Below are 13,709 nucleotides of genomic sequence, written 5' to 3' on the forward strand. Positions count from 1 at the left end.
AAAAAATGGAACGGACCGTCCGATTCTCGACCAACCAGTCCGGAGATCTCTCCGCGCTCTCGGAGTTTGAAAGAAAAAATATCTAAAAAAAACTCTCACTCCAGACCTCCTGGTCCCGGGTATGTCTTCGCATGGACTCGAGGGTTTTACGGGGTCCAAGAGAGAGGAGTTCCAAGAGGACAACGTGCGTTTGGACGTCTCGCAGTTGGGAGGAGGTGGACGGCTATGTGCGTGGAGTGGGCAATTTTTTCTCCATCCATTAGCACGGCCTGCAGAGGGGGTTCCTAGAAGAGGAGGCGGAGGAGGAGGGGTGAGGGGAACGAGGGGAATAGGAAGGGTGTGAGGTTACCTGCCTTTCGAGGGGTGAGGAGGGTGGGGGAAGAGTTTTGGGGATGGATAAGAAGGCAGGAGGGATCGTGAGGTCCTTTTTTATGCGTGAGTCTAGTTTTTTTATGCGTGTACCTTGGATGGCACGGATGTTGAGAGAGCGGATAGGATGTTGAGGTAGGACCGGGCGTGGGACGACGGATGAGGAAGTGGCCAAGGCTACGTAGGGGCGGCAGAGAGAGTGAGGGACGCCTCCGATGGTCTTTGTAGGTGGGAGGAAGTGCCTCCTCCCGATGCAAAATATTCACCGGGGGCTTCCACGAAATTTTGATTCCTTGGGAATCGTTTTCATCCCCATAACTTAAGCGACGCATGGAAAAAATTTATGGGTCAAATTGAACAATATAGGACAAAAAGACATGGTGGAGAAACGGGCGATGAGTTGGCTTAGTTGGCTAAGATGAAATAAGGAGAAAACGTGAACAAGAACAATTTCATCACGAAACTTCTAGATATTACCTGTACTACTCGGTGGAAAATAAACATTGTTCAACAGAAGAGAAGACCTGAAAAAGTTTACTTTTATTTTGATCAACGATCGACGATCAACGATCAATGATCAACGGTGAACCACGAAAGCGTCAATGATGAATTTCATCACGCCGCTTCAAGATACTACTGAAGAATTATTCAAACCCTACTGAAGAAATAAATGAAATGCCTGTCGAGAAGAATGGTGCATGCAATAAGTCTCTTGCGTTCACAGAAGCGTTCACAGAAGACTGGAGTAAAAGATTCTTTTACGTTTTATTTCCTCCTAACCAATGAGCTAATCGTCCCTTTTACACCCTTTTATTACACCCTTGGATTACAAAGAAATGAAAGAAAGAATGGGGACAAAGTGCTATCCTAGCACAGTTTTTACAGAAGATGCTCCAAATTATTGTTTACCTGAAGGAGGATTTAATGAGTAAGTAAGATTAATGGTAAGTAAAGCAAAATTAATAATTTACAAATACAACTTCTCGTGGGCAGAAAAGATAATAATTGTTTTGTAGGAAAGCTAAATAAGGTATAAACGCTGCTACTTGGCATCCTGATCTGATAATTTGAACTCTCTAAATTCATAGAATTTCATTTGAATGACTTAGCGGACTTTTTTCCATGCATAAAATCTTCCCTTTAATTGAACCCTTTTCAGCTGATTACAAGGAGGAAAACAGCGTATTCATCACAAAATAGTATGCGCCATGAACTGGCTCTAATGTGCTTAAAAATGTAAGCCTTGCGTTACTCTTGCCAATTTTCGTATCTTAAAATGTGGTTAGAGAGCATACACAGGTCTCACAGAGCACCCAACATGGCATGGCCTGGAATCATCTCATGGCACGCACTGCATCACCGCTGACTAAGAACTTAGCGTGGATCCATAAGTAAAGCAGGGGAGAACATTATAAGTAAGAGGTGTAACAAAGGGAAAACAGAAAAATATATGAGGAAAAAAATCACAACCGTTCAGCGAGAATTGTCCTTACTTCGTTGTTAAAAGCGTTGAATTTCGAGCGATTTTGATGGTTTTATTGATTTTTGCACTATTGGCATTCAATAAAACATCTGCAAATGACCATGTAATAGGGAAATTGACTCCAAAGGTTGATACTCAGTTAAAGTAAGAACATTATTCCACTGAAAATTGGAGAGAAATGTAAATCACAAAGAAGTGTGAAGAATGGGAATATAATGACAAGAATTATCCACCAAGATGATTAGTATTAAAAATTATCAAATGCGACTTAAATTTGATCGATGGCACAATTTAAACTACATTTTAGACGGATTTCAATTTATATTCAAGCATAAGGTATATATATTAAAGTATACACCCGCATTAAAGTGAGAAAGTATAGGCACCGCAATTTTCCATTAAATGAAACGGTATAAATGAAATAAATGCAGCCGGTGCAGCATAAATTCATAAAATTTTGATATTATAATTTAAGCACACTGATACAGTTCAAAACATATTACGAGGTATAAACAAAATTAATGACTTTTTCATTGGAGTATTAAGAATTATTATTTATACACCACATGTAGAAAATACAGAAGAGAATACTTTTCAGCAATAGGAGAATTTCAGTTTCCCAGAGTTCAAATACAACGAATCGTTCAAACACATACAAGTTTCAAATACCCTCCCCAATGAAGGAAGAACAAGCGAGATGGGGCTTGATTGATGGATTCGATTCATTTTTTTCCGGAACGTGGAAGGCGGTAGGAATTTCAGCTTTTTCGCCAGGTGCTTGGGGATTGCCTTCCGATACGGGAGATGACGGGATAAAGGGGAGTCCAAATCGGGGGAGAAGAGGAGGGTAGAAATGAAAGGAAGGAAGCGGCGGCATCAGGTAGGCTGGACGGGCGAGAAAGAGAGGAAGTGACCGGGGAAATTGCTTCGAAACGGATGCTTTGCAATCGGGGAGGCTGAGTGAGTGCGTGAGTGCGCGAGGGGCTGGGATCGAAAACTGGACCCTGCAGGCATTTGCCTCGCTGCGGAAAAACCGGGCAGCGCCAGAAAAAAAATCGACTGTGTCACAAAGGGCGTAAAAAAGTCGGCCCAGGGAAGAAGGGAAGGAATTGAGGGGAATGAAGAGGGGAATGACGAGTGGACGATGTGGCGGGAGAGTTAAATCGCCGTGGGGAAGTGGGTCGGACGCTGCAATGGATTGAAAATAGGGACGGAGGACACCACTTGAAGGACGCGGCAGGAGAAAACGGAGCCTCCGGAAACGTGGATTCAACGAGAGAGGAAAGGCGTTTGATACGAGAAGGTGAATCACTGGTCACTAATCACTAGTGAAGTAATGAAATCGACATTTAGAATGGAACAGAATTTCTGGAAATACTTGTAAGCGTCCAAGAGGTGCTAAAGAAGGCAGTTTCCCCTCCTTTAACTCCTTACGTTGCCAGGGAAAAGCTTAATGTCATGAGAGAGTTATTTAACTTCCAAGGGTGACCATATTTCAAGTAAAAAAAGACAAAAATTACCCTCACTGGCAAATGATTATATAATTTTAGTATTAACTTAAATACTAAAAATAAAACTAACGGCACTTCGAAAGAACGGCTAAGTACTTTCCGATGGATTAAATGTGCGAATGTTTTTCAACCGGGTATAAGGATACCCAATTTTAAGGAATACTGTTTGCATAATGGATCCAGTAAACAGGATAATAACCTTAGAAGCATCCTGCAGGCGATAAAATATCCAGAAGTATAGATTTTTGCCGCAAAACCATATTAATATAAATAAAAATTCCCATCATCTATGGGGAAAGCTGTTCGGACAGGACTCTCTGAAAATTTGACCTGAAGACTGAGAGAGTATTGCAAGCGCGTCATGGCTAAGAATAATGACACGAAAAGTAAGGGTTGCAGTGACAATGATTCGAAATTCCTCACATTTGGCAGCGCCGCTATCCACTCATCTCCCACCATAAATGTTTCACTGCCATCAGTCAGTGAGCATCCAGTCCCTCATTTCTCACCTTCTGGAAAAAAAACCTGAGGTGGATGGGCTGCTAAGGATCATCTTGGGCAATTCTACGAGAGAAGAGAAGGAGAGAGATAGTGGCACGATAGATACTACATAAGATGGCCTTTATGGCCGTTAAAAAAATCGAGAGGCCGAAAAAGCGATCCGCGGGGGGTCGCCTATGAGAAGGCCAGGCTGGCTGAATACGGGTGGGATAGCGAGGAGTCCTGGGCCATAGTCGATGGGCATCGGGAGGTTTTTTTCATTAACCCTCCATCCAGACAACCACCGCTGCTTTAAAAGCTCACATTCTTCTCTGCTCGGTCCATCGCACTGACTCTTTTCACTCAAAAAGGAGCAATTTTTTAACTCAGCCTCGCTCAGATCCTTAGGTCCCACAAGCGTCCACTAGTCTCGGAGTGAAACGAAGAAAAATGTAGCGTCATATGGCCAGAGTACATACATGCATCGAAATCTCTATCTCCAGCCAGTGCAAGCTCTGTATGGAATTTTTTAATAGCAGCTAATGCAAAAATTTTGAAGGAATATTTAGAACAGGAGTATTTTATGTAGTAGGTACAAAGAGTTAGGATAAAAAAGCACCATATCATTTTTTTCTAAAGAAAGCGAAGAGTAATTATCCAGTTTCAAATTTTTTCTGGTAAATATGTTTTGTTGAGAATAGTTGTAATTTGCATCGTCATTATGAAAATATTTTCGAACTTCGGTGACAACATCCGTTGATAGTTGCGCTGTATTCCACAAATGACAATAATTCCACACAATTTCATATGCTCACTCATATTTTTCCCTAAGGTACATTTCGTTGAAAAACTAAATTATTTGAAAATTTATTTTCTGATTGTCACGTTAAGGATATTGGAAATTATAATCATTAAATGAGTTGATCTTAATATTTAATTAAATATGAAAATATCACAAACAGATATAAGAAATGCACACAGGATAAGGCTAAGAGAAGAGAATTTAGTATAATCCAAGTGTCAATAAATGTACAAGTTGCTCATATGATGACAGTGAACGCAAACACTGCTCTAAAGTCAATGGACTTTCTCCTGAAATATGACTTCAGAGGTCATAAGAAATATAGCTGTTGGTATTTTTAACATCCGACGCTTTTTGTTCATCAGTCAGAAAGGTAGATTTTCAAGACATAAGAGGAGTAGAATCACCATGTGGCTGAACGCTGCGTTAGTAGCTAATAATAATACGAGGCAATCGAAATGTGTGAGCCAGCGTAAAGGCCAAGCAGTAACCACACGAGACTTGGGACTTGCAGCTGATCGGCGCCGTTGCGTGAGAGAGCAGCCGCAGCAGACGAGAGGAATGATGAGGATAGAGAGTCATTATGAGGGACAAGATATTGCTGAGGTGGTAGTAGTAATCGCTGAGGTCAAGGGACAAGGGAATAAATTACTCTTGCAAGGGCCGTTTAGCAGCCGTTAAAAAGGTTTCCTGGGTAGCATTAAGAGCGGAAGTGAAAGGTAAAAATGGCTATAGCATGAATTTTAAGATTACAAAGAGCAAAGGAAATTACGAGAAAGAATTTAAAAATGAACTAGATTGAGTAAATGGAGAGAAAATAAACAGGAAAGGTATTTAAACACCACTGAAAATTCATATTTCCAAATATAAAGAGACAGCATGATGATAGATGAATTTCAATGATTTCATAAAAGATGTTTTATCGAGAAACTTTTAGTGATAAGATTTAATTACATCATTCTTGCCAAGATGATTACGAAGCCGAAAATGTGAAACCCCACCATCACAACAGACTAACCTAACTTTTACTTTCGCGTTATTCAGCGTTTCATTTCTGTTTACAAGGAAACAGTTCAAGTTGTGTGTGGTCATTTAATTAGAACCATTTGGTGCGTGAAGTTTCATCAAATATTTACCGGTCGTTCATATGCTAGGAATTTCTTAAGGCGGAAAGTCCCTCGAGAATGGTAAATTTACCTGCGTGACACGGTTCGTCAGACTACGTCTTGGGCTATTTGCTTGAAACACTCCTTTTAATTTTTTTTGGTGATGAAGACACGCATTCATATCTTCCATGAATACCGTCCATTGCTATAATGTTACAATGCAAGTTACCGCTGCACTTATAGATTCCATGCGATTTTAAATACGATTAGCCTTATTCAGGTTATAAGATATCACGAAACAGAATCCTGTGGAAACTATGGGATATCGCAGATGAGAGAAAATTTATTTTGGCAACAAATTTGTTTCTGACTCCATGAAAACAAACCAGATGTAGCAGAAGACATTTCACAAGTGTCTTAAAGCGGTATGATTGCCTGACCCTTTAAAATCTGTTGAAATATTTAGTATTGAAGTGAAAAACCGGATAAAGAAAAATAATATCGCGAAATCTTCGCTTAATAATATTCTATCGAGCAATTAAATAATTGGTACCACACACTAAAACACACTTTTGATAAATAAATTGGTGGCCTCAAAAAGACCTTATCAGATAAATTCACACAATGTTTGGCAGAAAGGAAACTAATGGAATTAAACAGAAGAATGGATCTTGGAAGTCAATATCTCTAGGTAATTTTGGTAAATCAAATAATTCCATCTTGATTTAAGTACCTACAGGAAAAATCAAACAAAATACATAGTGCGATCTGTTACGCACTCGATTGGTGCTTCGTATCCCACCCTACTCTTAACCCAAATCAAAATGACATTCATCACTAAAGACAGTTATATAAGCCTTAGAAATCGAACTATAGTGAGCAAAAGGAATCAACAAATGCTCAATAATTTCTACTATTATTTGTACTATACATTGTTCCGCTACCTGCACAGTCAGCGAAAGTTAGGTCACAAGGAAATCACCGTCCTCTTTTGAAATGGGATATTGAGGCATTCATAAATTCTTGGAAAATAGGTATACTAACAGAAATAGTAAATAAACTTGCATGAACACAATTAGAAACTATTTTCACCCCGGATACTATTCATTTACACCTTTCATAGTTTTCACGATGACTTCTATACTAACCAACGATAACTAACCTAGCCAGTTCCGATTTTATAATTAAGTGAGGATCAATATGATAGTCAAGGGCATTACCTCACGTTAAGGGAAACCTCCATCTTTTGACTTCGAGGACTAAATATAATTTCCTTGGATTTACTTCGCATTGAAAAATAATATTATTATATACATTTGTAAAAAGAAACTGCGTGTATTTACTTACCCTCTGTGAAAAATAGTAACTGATAAAAAACAAAATGAAAAGTCTATAGATGCAGTCGCTAGACGTCCAAAGAAACGAACTCACCTGAAAAAAGGAAAAGAATGATTTAGTTGAAGAATATTTGAACTGTGAATAAATTATATTTTAGAGAGTATAAATTTGTATTTGATGAATGAAAGTATACAGCTTACTCAGGGGGTAATAGAAAAAAATACAGTGCCTAATATGCAATTAAAATATGAAAACCTATCAAAGATATAATAAGTAAAAATCTATTAAGTATCCTCAGTGCGTACACACTCCATATTTTAATACATCCACACTCACTCGTTTGCACACTGCCATATGATACCTACGTGCTTCTATTAATTAGTTCACATACATTGTGACTTAGTAAATTGACTTATTTGTGACTCTTATGGAAAAAAATGATTTAGACTATTAAGAAGCTTTTCTACTAATTTCAAAACCCAGGCGAACCTTATTTATTTCTCGACAAGAAACTTAAGGATGTATCGGAATTGAATTCAAATCGTCCATGCTTTAGGTATGAAAAAACAATGAATACGTAAAAAACAAATTTAATTTTTTAAAATTAAATTTAACAAATTTAAGCAAGATCACAGCAGGTGAATATTTAAAAAAAACTTAAACTGATGATTCAGCCTTACATTCAAGACTGATGATAAATCATTAATGGATAAGAGCTGTGGCATATGAAAGAACTTTTGCTGAAAGAAAATAATATAGTTTTGAACATAAAAAATACGAAAGAAATTCCACATTCTGAATGATTCCACGATTAATTAAAGGTAAACATCCCTTTTGTGGCACATTAACAGAGGCGAAATAATATAAGGCATTATAATATTTATTATAATTGTCCAGAGATAGATATTTCATCTTCCATGCCTGAAATAACCTTACAACATAGGACGTTTATTTACGAAGACAGGATAACAACGAGAAAAATTTGTGCCCAAAACATCCAATTTTCTAAGTCTGAATGAACGCTGAAGTGTAAAATCCGACAGTGATTTAAAAATATGCCCGGGTTTATTTCAAAAAAATCCCATGTGGTTCAAACGGATGCACGACAGATGCCGGTGACACCCGTTTTTTGCTATCGGAAGCGACACGATAATTAATGGGAAAAAACGCTGTTGTGTACTGTCTTTCAAGGGGATTGGACAAGACGAGCGGCGGGAGGCTGAAAGGATGGAGAGCAAGGATGGGTGCGGCGATTGGTGAAGACGAAGAGGAGGAAAAGAGGGAGAGAGAGAGGAGTATACACAATGGACGGGATTGGACAGTGGATGAAAAATCGGGGGAAGATGTCCGGATAAGCGATCCTTGACGAGAGGACACAAGTGGTCATGAGAAACCATTAGCGCGGCGAGAGGGAAGCGGAGCTGAGGATCAAGACGCATAGAAATTGGCTCAGTTGAAGATCTAACGTTTTAATCTAGACGACGCGGTACAATGGCCAAAATTTAAAATAGCCTTCAGCTGATAACCACATTTCCAACGGGTCTGCCGTGATTGGTATAACCGTGAGATATCTTCTCGGGGACAATCTTCAACACAAATCCGGTTTTTTATTGAGAAAAATACCTAACAACAACTACAGAAGAGAGAGTTGAAAACTATAACACTGCGAGTTTATTCGTATTAATAAATAATTTTGTTCTGCTCCTCTTTGAAGCCGCAAATATTACTCTTTTAATTCGATGAGATTTATGCAAACACGTGATTGTTAACAGATTGCCGTTCGTGCGAGTTTCGAAAGCAGGCATCATAATTTATGATCATTAAGTTAAGGTCCTTGTAAGATGTAATCTAAGCTCAAATTATACAAAATGATGCAATATATGCATTAAACGCCTTATATATTACCGATGATACTTAAAATAACAATATAGACCAGGAAATGAAGCTCGAAAAGTGCAATTTTTTCAGACTGAATCGATTTGCATAAAAATTTGGGTTCACTTCAAAACTCTCCTTCCCCTCTACTTCAAAACCTATAATATGCCAATGGGCGATTTTTATTTTTTTGGGGGTGAAAACTAACCCTTTATACCAAAACTGACAAAAATGCATTTAAAAGCTTAATATGAGTAATATTTAGTTTGGATTAGTTGACTAATAATTGCTGTATACTTTAGAACATCATTTCAGAATATTTCAACTCTTAAAAATCGACCCTTATTAGGAGTCATTCAAAAAAATTATTTACCGTTAAAATATTACCGTCAAATAAATTATTTATCTCGGTGTTTTTATTTTATTAATTTTTTTGCATAAAATGTGTACAATTTCATATTGTAACTTTTCAACCCTTAAAAACCACCCCATGTACCTTTGCTATAAGTTACTTTGCAAGCCAAAGCGCTTCATTTCTTGGACTAATAGTTCTCTGGCCACGAAAGACTACGAGGAAGCCATGTGTTAAAGGCTACTTTACCCTTGGGAGTATCCACATAATCTAGATCAGTATTAATTTTTTAAATCTGTTTTTTAAAACTCCATTAAATTTTCAGCCTAACACCAATGTCATGGATTTGAAAGATTCTTAAAGGTTACGACAGAACTTTTTTTATTACTGAATGTAGTAAACTTTTATTCATATTTATGGAACACATTCATTAACATCCGACAGTCGGGAGCTAAAACTTCATCCACACGCACAACTCGCAGTTACACCATTCGCAATGGGGACTCAGCCATGCCCTTAGGATCCCAACTCCATGGTTTTCAAAGGAATCAAGGGCGGAGATTTATCGCGGGGCAGGAGAATTTGGCATGGGGACACGAGCTCTCGAAAGGAAATAAAAAACAGTCCAGTCCACACGGGAGACTCGAGTCAGTTTGGCAGTGGGCTGATTCTTCGACGGGGATCACGGTGCATTAGCGGGCATAAACGTGATTGATACGCACGTTAATCTCCGGCCCACCGCGGCCGTTGCCTCCCCGTAAAGCTGCGCGCGGTCTGAGTGCAGTCCAGGACGGATTTGCGGCGGAACGGAATAATTCCTGCAGGTCAGAGGGGGCGGAAAGGAAAAGGGTTTAAGTACGCGTAAGACACACGGATACGAAGGAGGAAGCATCAGCGTATAGAGACGGAGCAAGAGGGAGGAAAAAAATATAATGGAGGAGTGTGGGAAGACCACGATTTTAATAGGAGCGACGAAAAGCAGGCAAGAGATTGGGGACATGGTCACAGGTGCGTCCAGCAGTAAAGCATGGCGGTGAGGAGAGTTCGTGTTGGCCGCTGCCCAGGGGATGAGGGGTGGGGGCGTGATTGTGGGGGGAGGGGGAAAAGGGGGGGAATATTTCGAGATCCCCCCCACCCTCGCCGTGCCTCATGCCGCTCTCTCAACGGCCGACACCCCACTCTTCCTTCCCTCGGGACCGAAAAGCTAAGAGCCTCCCTCCCCTCTCATTGCCATTTCTCTTGTGCATTTCCCCCACCTCCCCACTTCCCGCACTACGACTACTTACTTGCGCCGAGAACGATGCTAATTCCTTGCGAGTCTTCATTCAACACCAATCGCCCGAGATTAAAGGCGAGAATGCAGCTGGTTTGTGGAGAGACACTCTGCGAAACAAAGGAATTGCTTCCTCTCCTTACTCGAACGGAAAATATTCCTATAGACCAAGTGCTACAAGGAGGGAAATTTTATCCAGTTAGTTCTTCTTCGCAGAATTTAAATACTCATTTCTAGACTTAGGTCTACCTCATAAATCACTCTCGTAAAATGTACATATACAGATAGCTTTTATAGCATTTATCATTCGGTCAATTGTGGCATATCGAGATGGATCACATTTGCAAAAAAATTACACATTCAGTGCTATCACCGAGGAAAATAGAACTTGTTCCGTCCTAAAATACTGATTGGTTTCAGATAACCGACCTTTACAACATTTAGAATGAAGCACAAAGAAAACATTCAAGGTATAAAAAAATTGAATGAATCGATCAGACATTAAAACACCCTTGCACCCATAAAATTCCAATCATCTTGTGGATGGAATAAAACTGATAAGATTTTTTCACTTACACCGCATGAAAAAATACTTGCGACTAATGTAATGATTTGAATAGATTTAAGTGATCACTGACGTGACAATATATCGTGCCTTAAAAAGTTTTCAATTATCCTGAAGGGAAGGATGATGAATTTAGTGAAGCTAATGATTAATGGATATAAACGACAAAGAATATGCAGTACCTTATGATGTTTGGCTACATTAATTTAAACCTTATGTTTCACTAGAGTAATCATTCGTGCAAAATTAGTTAGTAAGACATAATTCGCCAAGGAATAAAATTCACTCTGCCTCTCAGGTGATTATTTGAAAGAGAAAATGCAACGTATACCTCTTCAAAGGAGAGGAAAGCCCTTATTTCCTCCATCTCGCCGATTCTCCTCACAGCGCAATATATTTTCCTTCTGAGAAATTTCAAAAACAACTTCAATCGACTTCTCAGTAATCCTCGGCTTCCTTGCTATGTTTTGAAAGCTGCAACGTGGTCTATTTACAACCACAGTGTCGTGCCGAATGGGTTTCCCCGATTGCGTGTCGAGATAGGGTCAAACACGAGCGTGCGATGCACGATGTGACATCAAAGGGATATTTCAACTCAATGACTTAACTTAGAATATTTTCCAATATTTTGCTAAAGTTACTAAGAAATATAAGCGAATTTATAAAGGAGGAAATTGCTGTTGTAAAACGGACGCCAGGCCATCATAAAATCAAAATAGTGATAATTAAATAAGATGATTTTACAAAAGACTTCTTAAAGATTATTTGCTAAAATCTTAATATTCAGAAGAAGTATAAACATAATGAACGATCAACAGCTTCTCCTGCTTACTATTTTCACTGATTTTTCCTCAGAACACAATCCGAGTCAAAAAAGTCATTCCGTAACCAGACTATAAGATATTACGAGCATTTTGCTCCGAAATAAACAACAGGCCTAAAATATTGCATAAATTAAAGCGTTATTAAGGAAATAAATGCCCAGCATTTACCTCCACGCATTTTTAAATGCACAATAAACAAGGAGAAACCAAACACCGTTTTAAATTACCTTATGAATGAGAAAAATTCCCTGAGTTTCCGGATGCTAGAGCATGATTGATTAAATAATATGCAAGGCGTTATGACCGTGACTCACTCAATGAAACGGAACGAAAACTTGGAGCCTCCAAAAGAAGATGGAAGAGTTTGCGACACGAGGAGGGTCGGAGAGTCCAGATTAAACACATCAGACAAAGATGAAACTTCCGCCTTTGTAAGCGGCTGACTAAAAATAAAGAGATCAAATGCGGCGTATCGAGCCGTACTAGGGGGAAAGTAGTAATTATACAAATAGCTTTACCCTCATACAAATCTATTTTACTCTATGCGATTAAAGAATGTCTTGCACAAGTTATTACGAAGTACACGGACGTCTTCGTTAATGCCGGGCAGAACAGGGATTATTCTTCCGAATAGTAGATAGCGATTAAAGTGAGAATTATTAAAGCACTGTGGAATGAAGTCAGACTATTACAGACAAATTTTAAAGCAAATTTCAACGAATCTAATAAAAATTGATCAAGCATTTCGGTGATCGTTAAGATTAAGGTTAAGTAGACCGAGATAAATAACAGGAGCTTCATAAATAACGTAAATAACAAACGAGTGTATGAAATGTGGGTAGAATGGAGGAGAACAATAGCCAGCACTAATAAAATGCATAAAATATATACGCTTTAGTGCCAAAGGTTTTCGACATTGTAGTGACGGACAGGAGGCCTAAATTGTAAAAACGCATTACGATTTTATTATAAAGAGGCGTCAAAAAAGTATAATTCTCCAAAACAGATATTTTCAACTAGAATGGACCAGTGCGATTTCAGCCAAAAACTTTTATTAAATGAAATAACTGATACCTGCACTCATGATACTTAATCATACCTATGCTTACTTTCCAGCCCCCTTAGGTTATATATATATAAATCCATTACCAAGGACTTGTATTTGAAATATTTGTGGAAACGGACTGGAAGAGACGGGACACCTAGGAACAATTTAATTAATTCTGCCATTAATATAATCAAAATTTCAACAATATTCAGGTAGTACCTATATTCAGGTAGTGCCTAATACATCTCTATCAATGTCAATGTTAACTTAATAAGTGAATAAGCCAATATAATTTCCAGTTCAATGAGTCAGTTATCCAATGCTCACACAATAGGCCGGGAATTTATATCATAAAAGCATAGCTAATTGGAAAAATAATGCAATTATTCAACTGACCCCCTTGTTCCATTGTCCCTCAGTCTTCTTTGTGGATCCTACGATTGGCAAACGGAAAAAAGATGGCAACATTTTAATTGCTAGATGGTGTGTGTAAACAAAGATGCATTTAGCGTAAGGAAACAGCGGCTACAATAAGTAATGTGAGGCGAAAGAAGAACTCTCAAGGTAGGAACATTCAAAGAGACGGTAGTCCCCCGTCATCCCTTAACTTGCCACAAGCTGGGGTGTGGAATTTCACTCAGGGACGGGAAACTAGGAGAACACTGGCCGTGGAAATGAAGAAT

Source organism: Ischnura elegans, chromosome 2 (assembly GCF_921293095.1).
Source record: "Ischnura elegans chromosome 2, ioIscEleg1.1, whole genome shotgun sequence".
Taxonomy (NCBI): domain Eukaryota; kingdom Metazoa; phylum Arthropoda; class Insecta; order Odonata; family Coenagrionidae; genus Ischnura; species Ischnura elegans.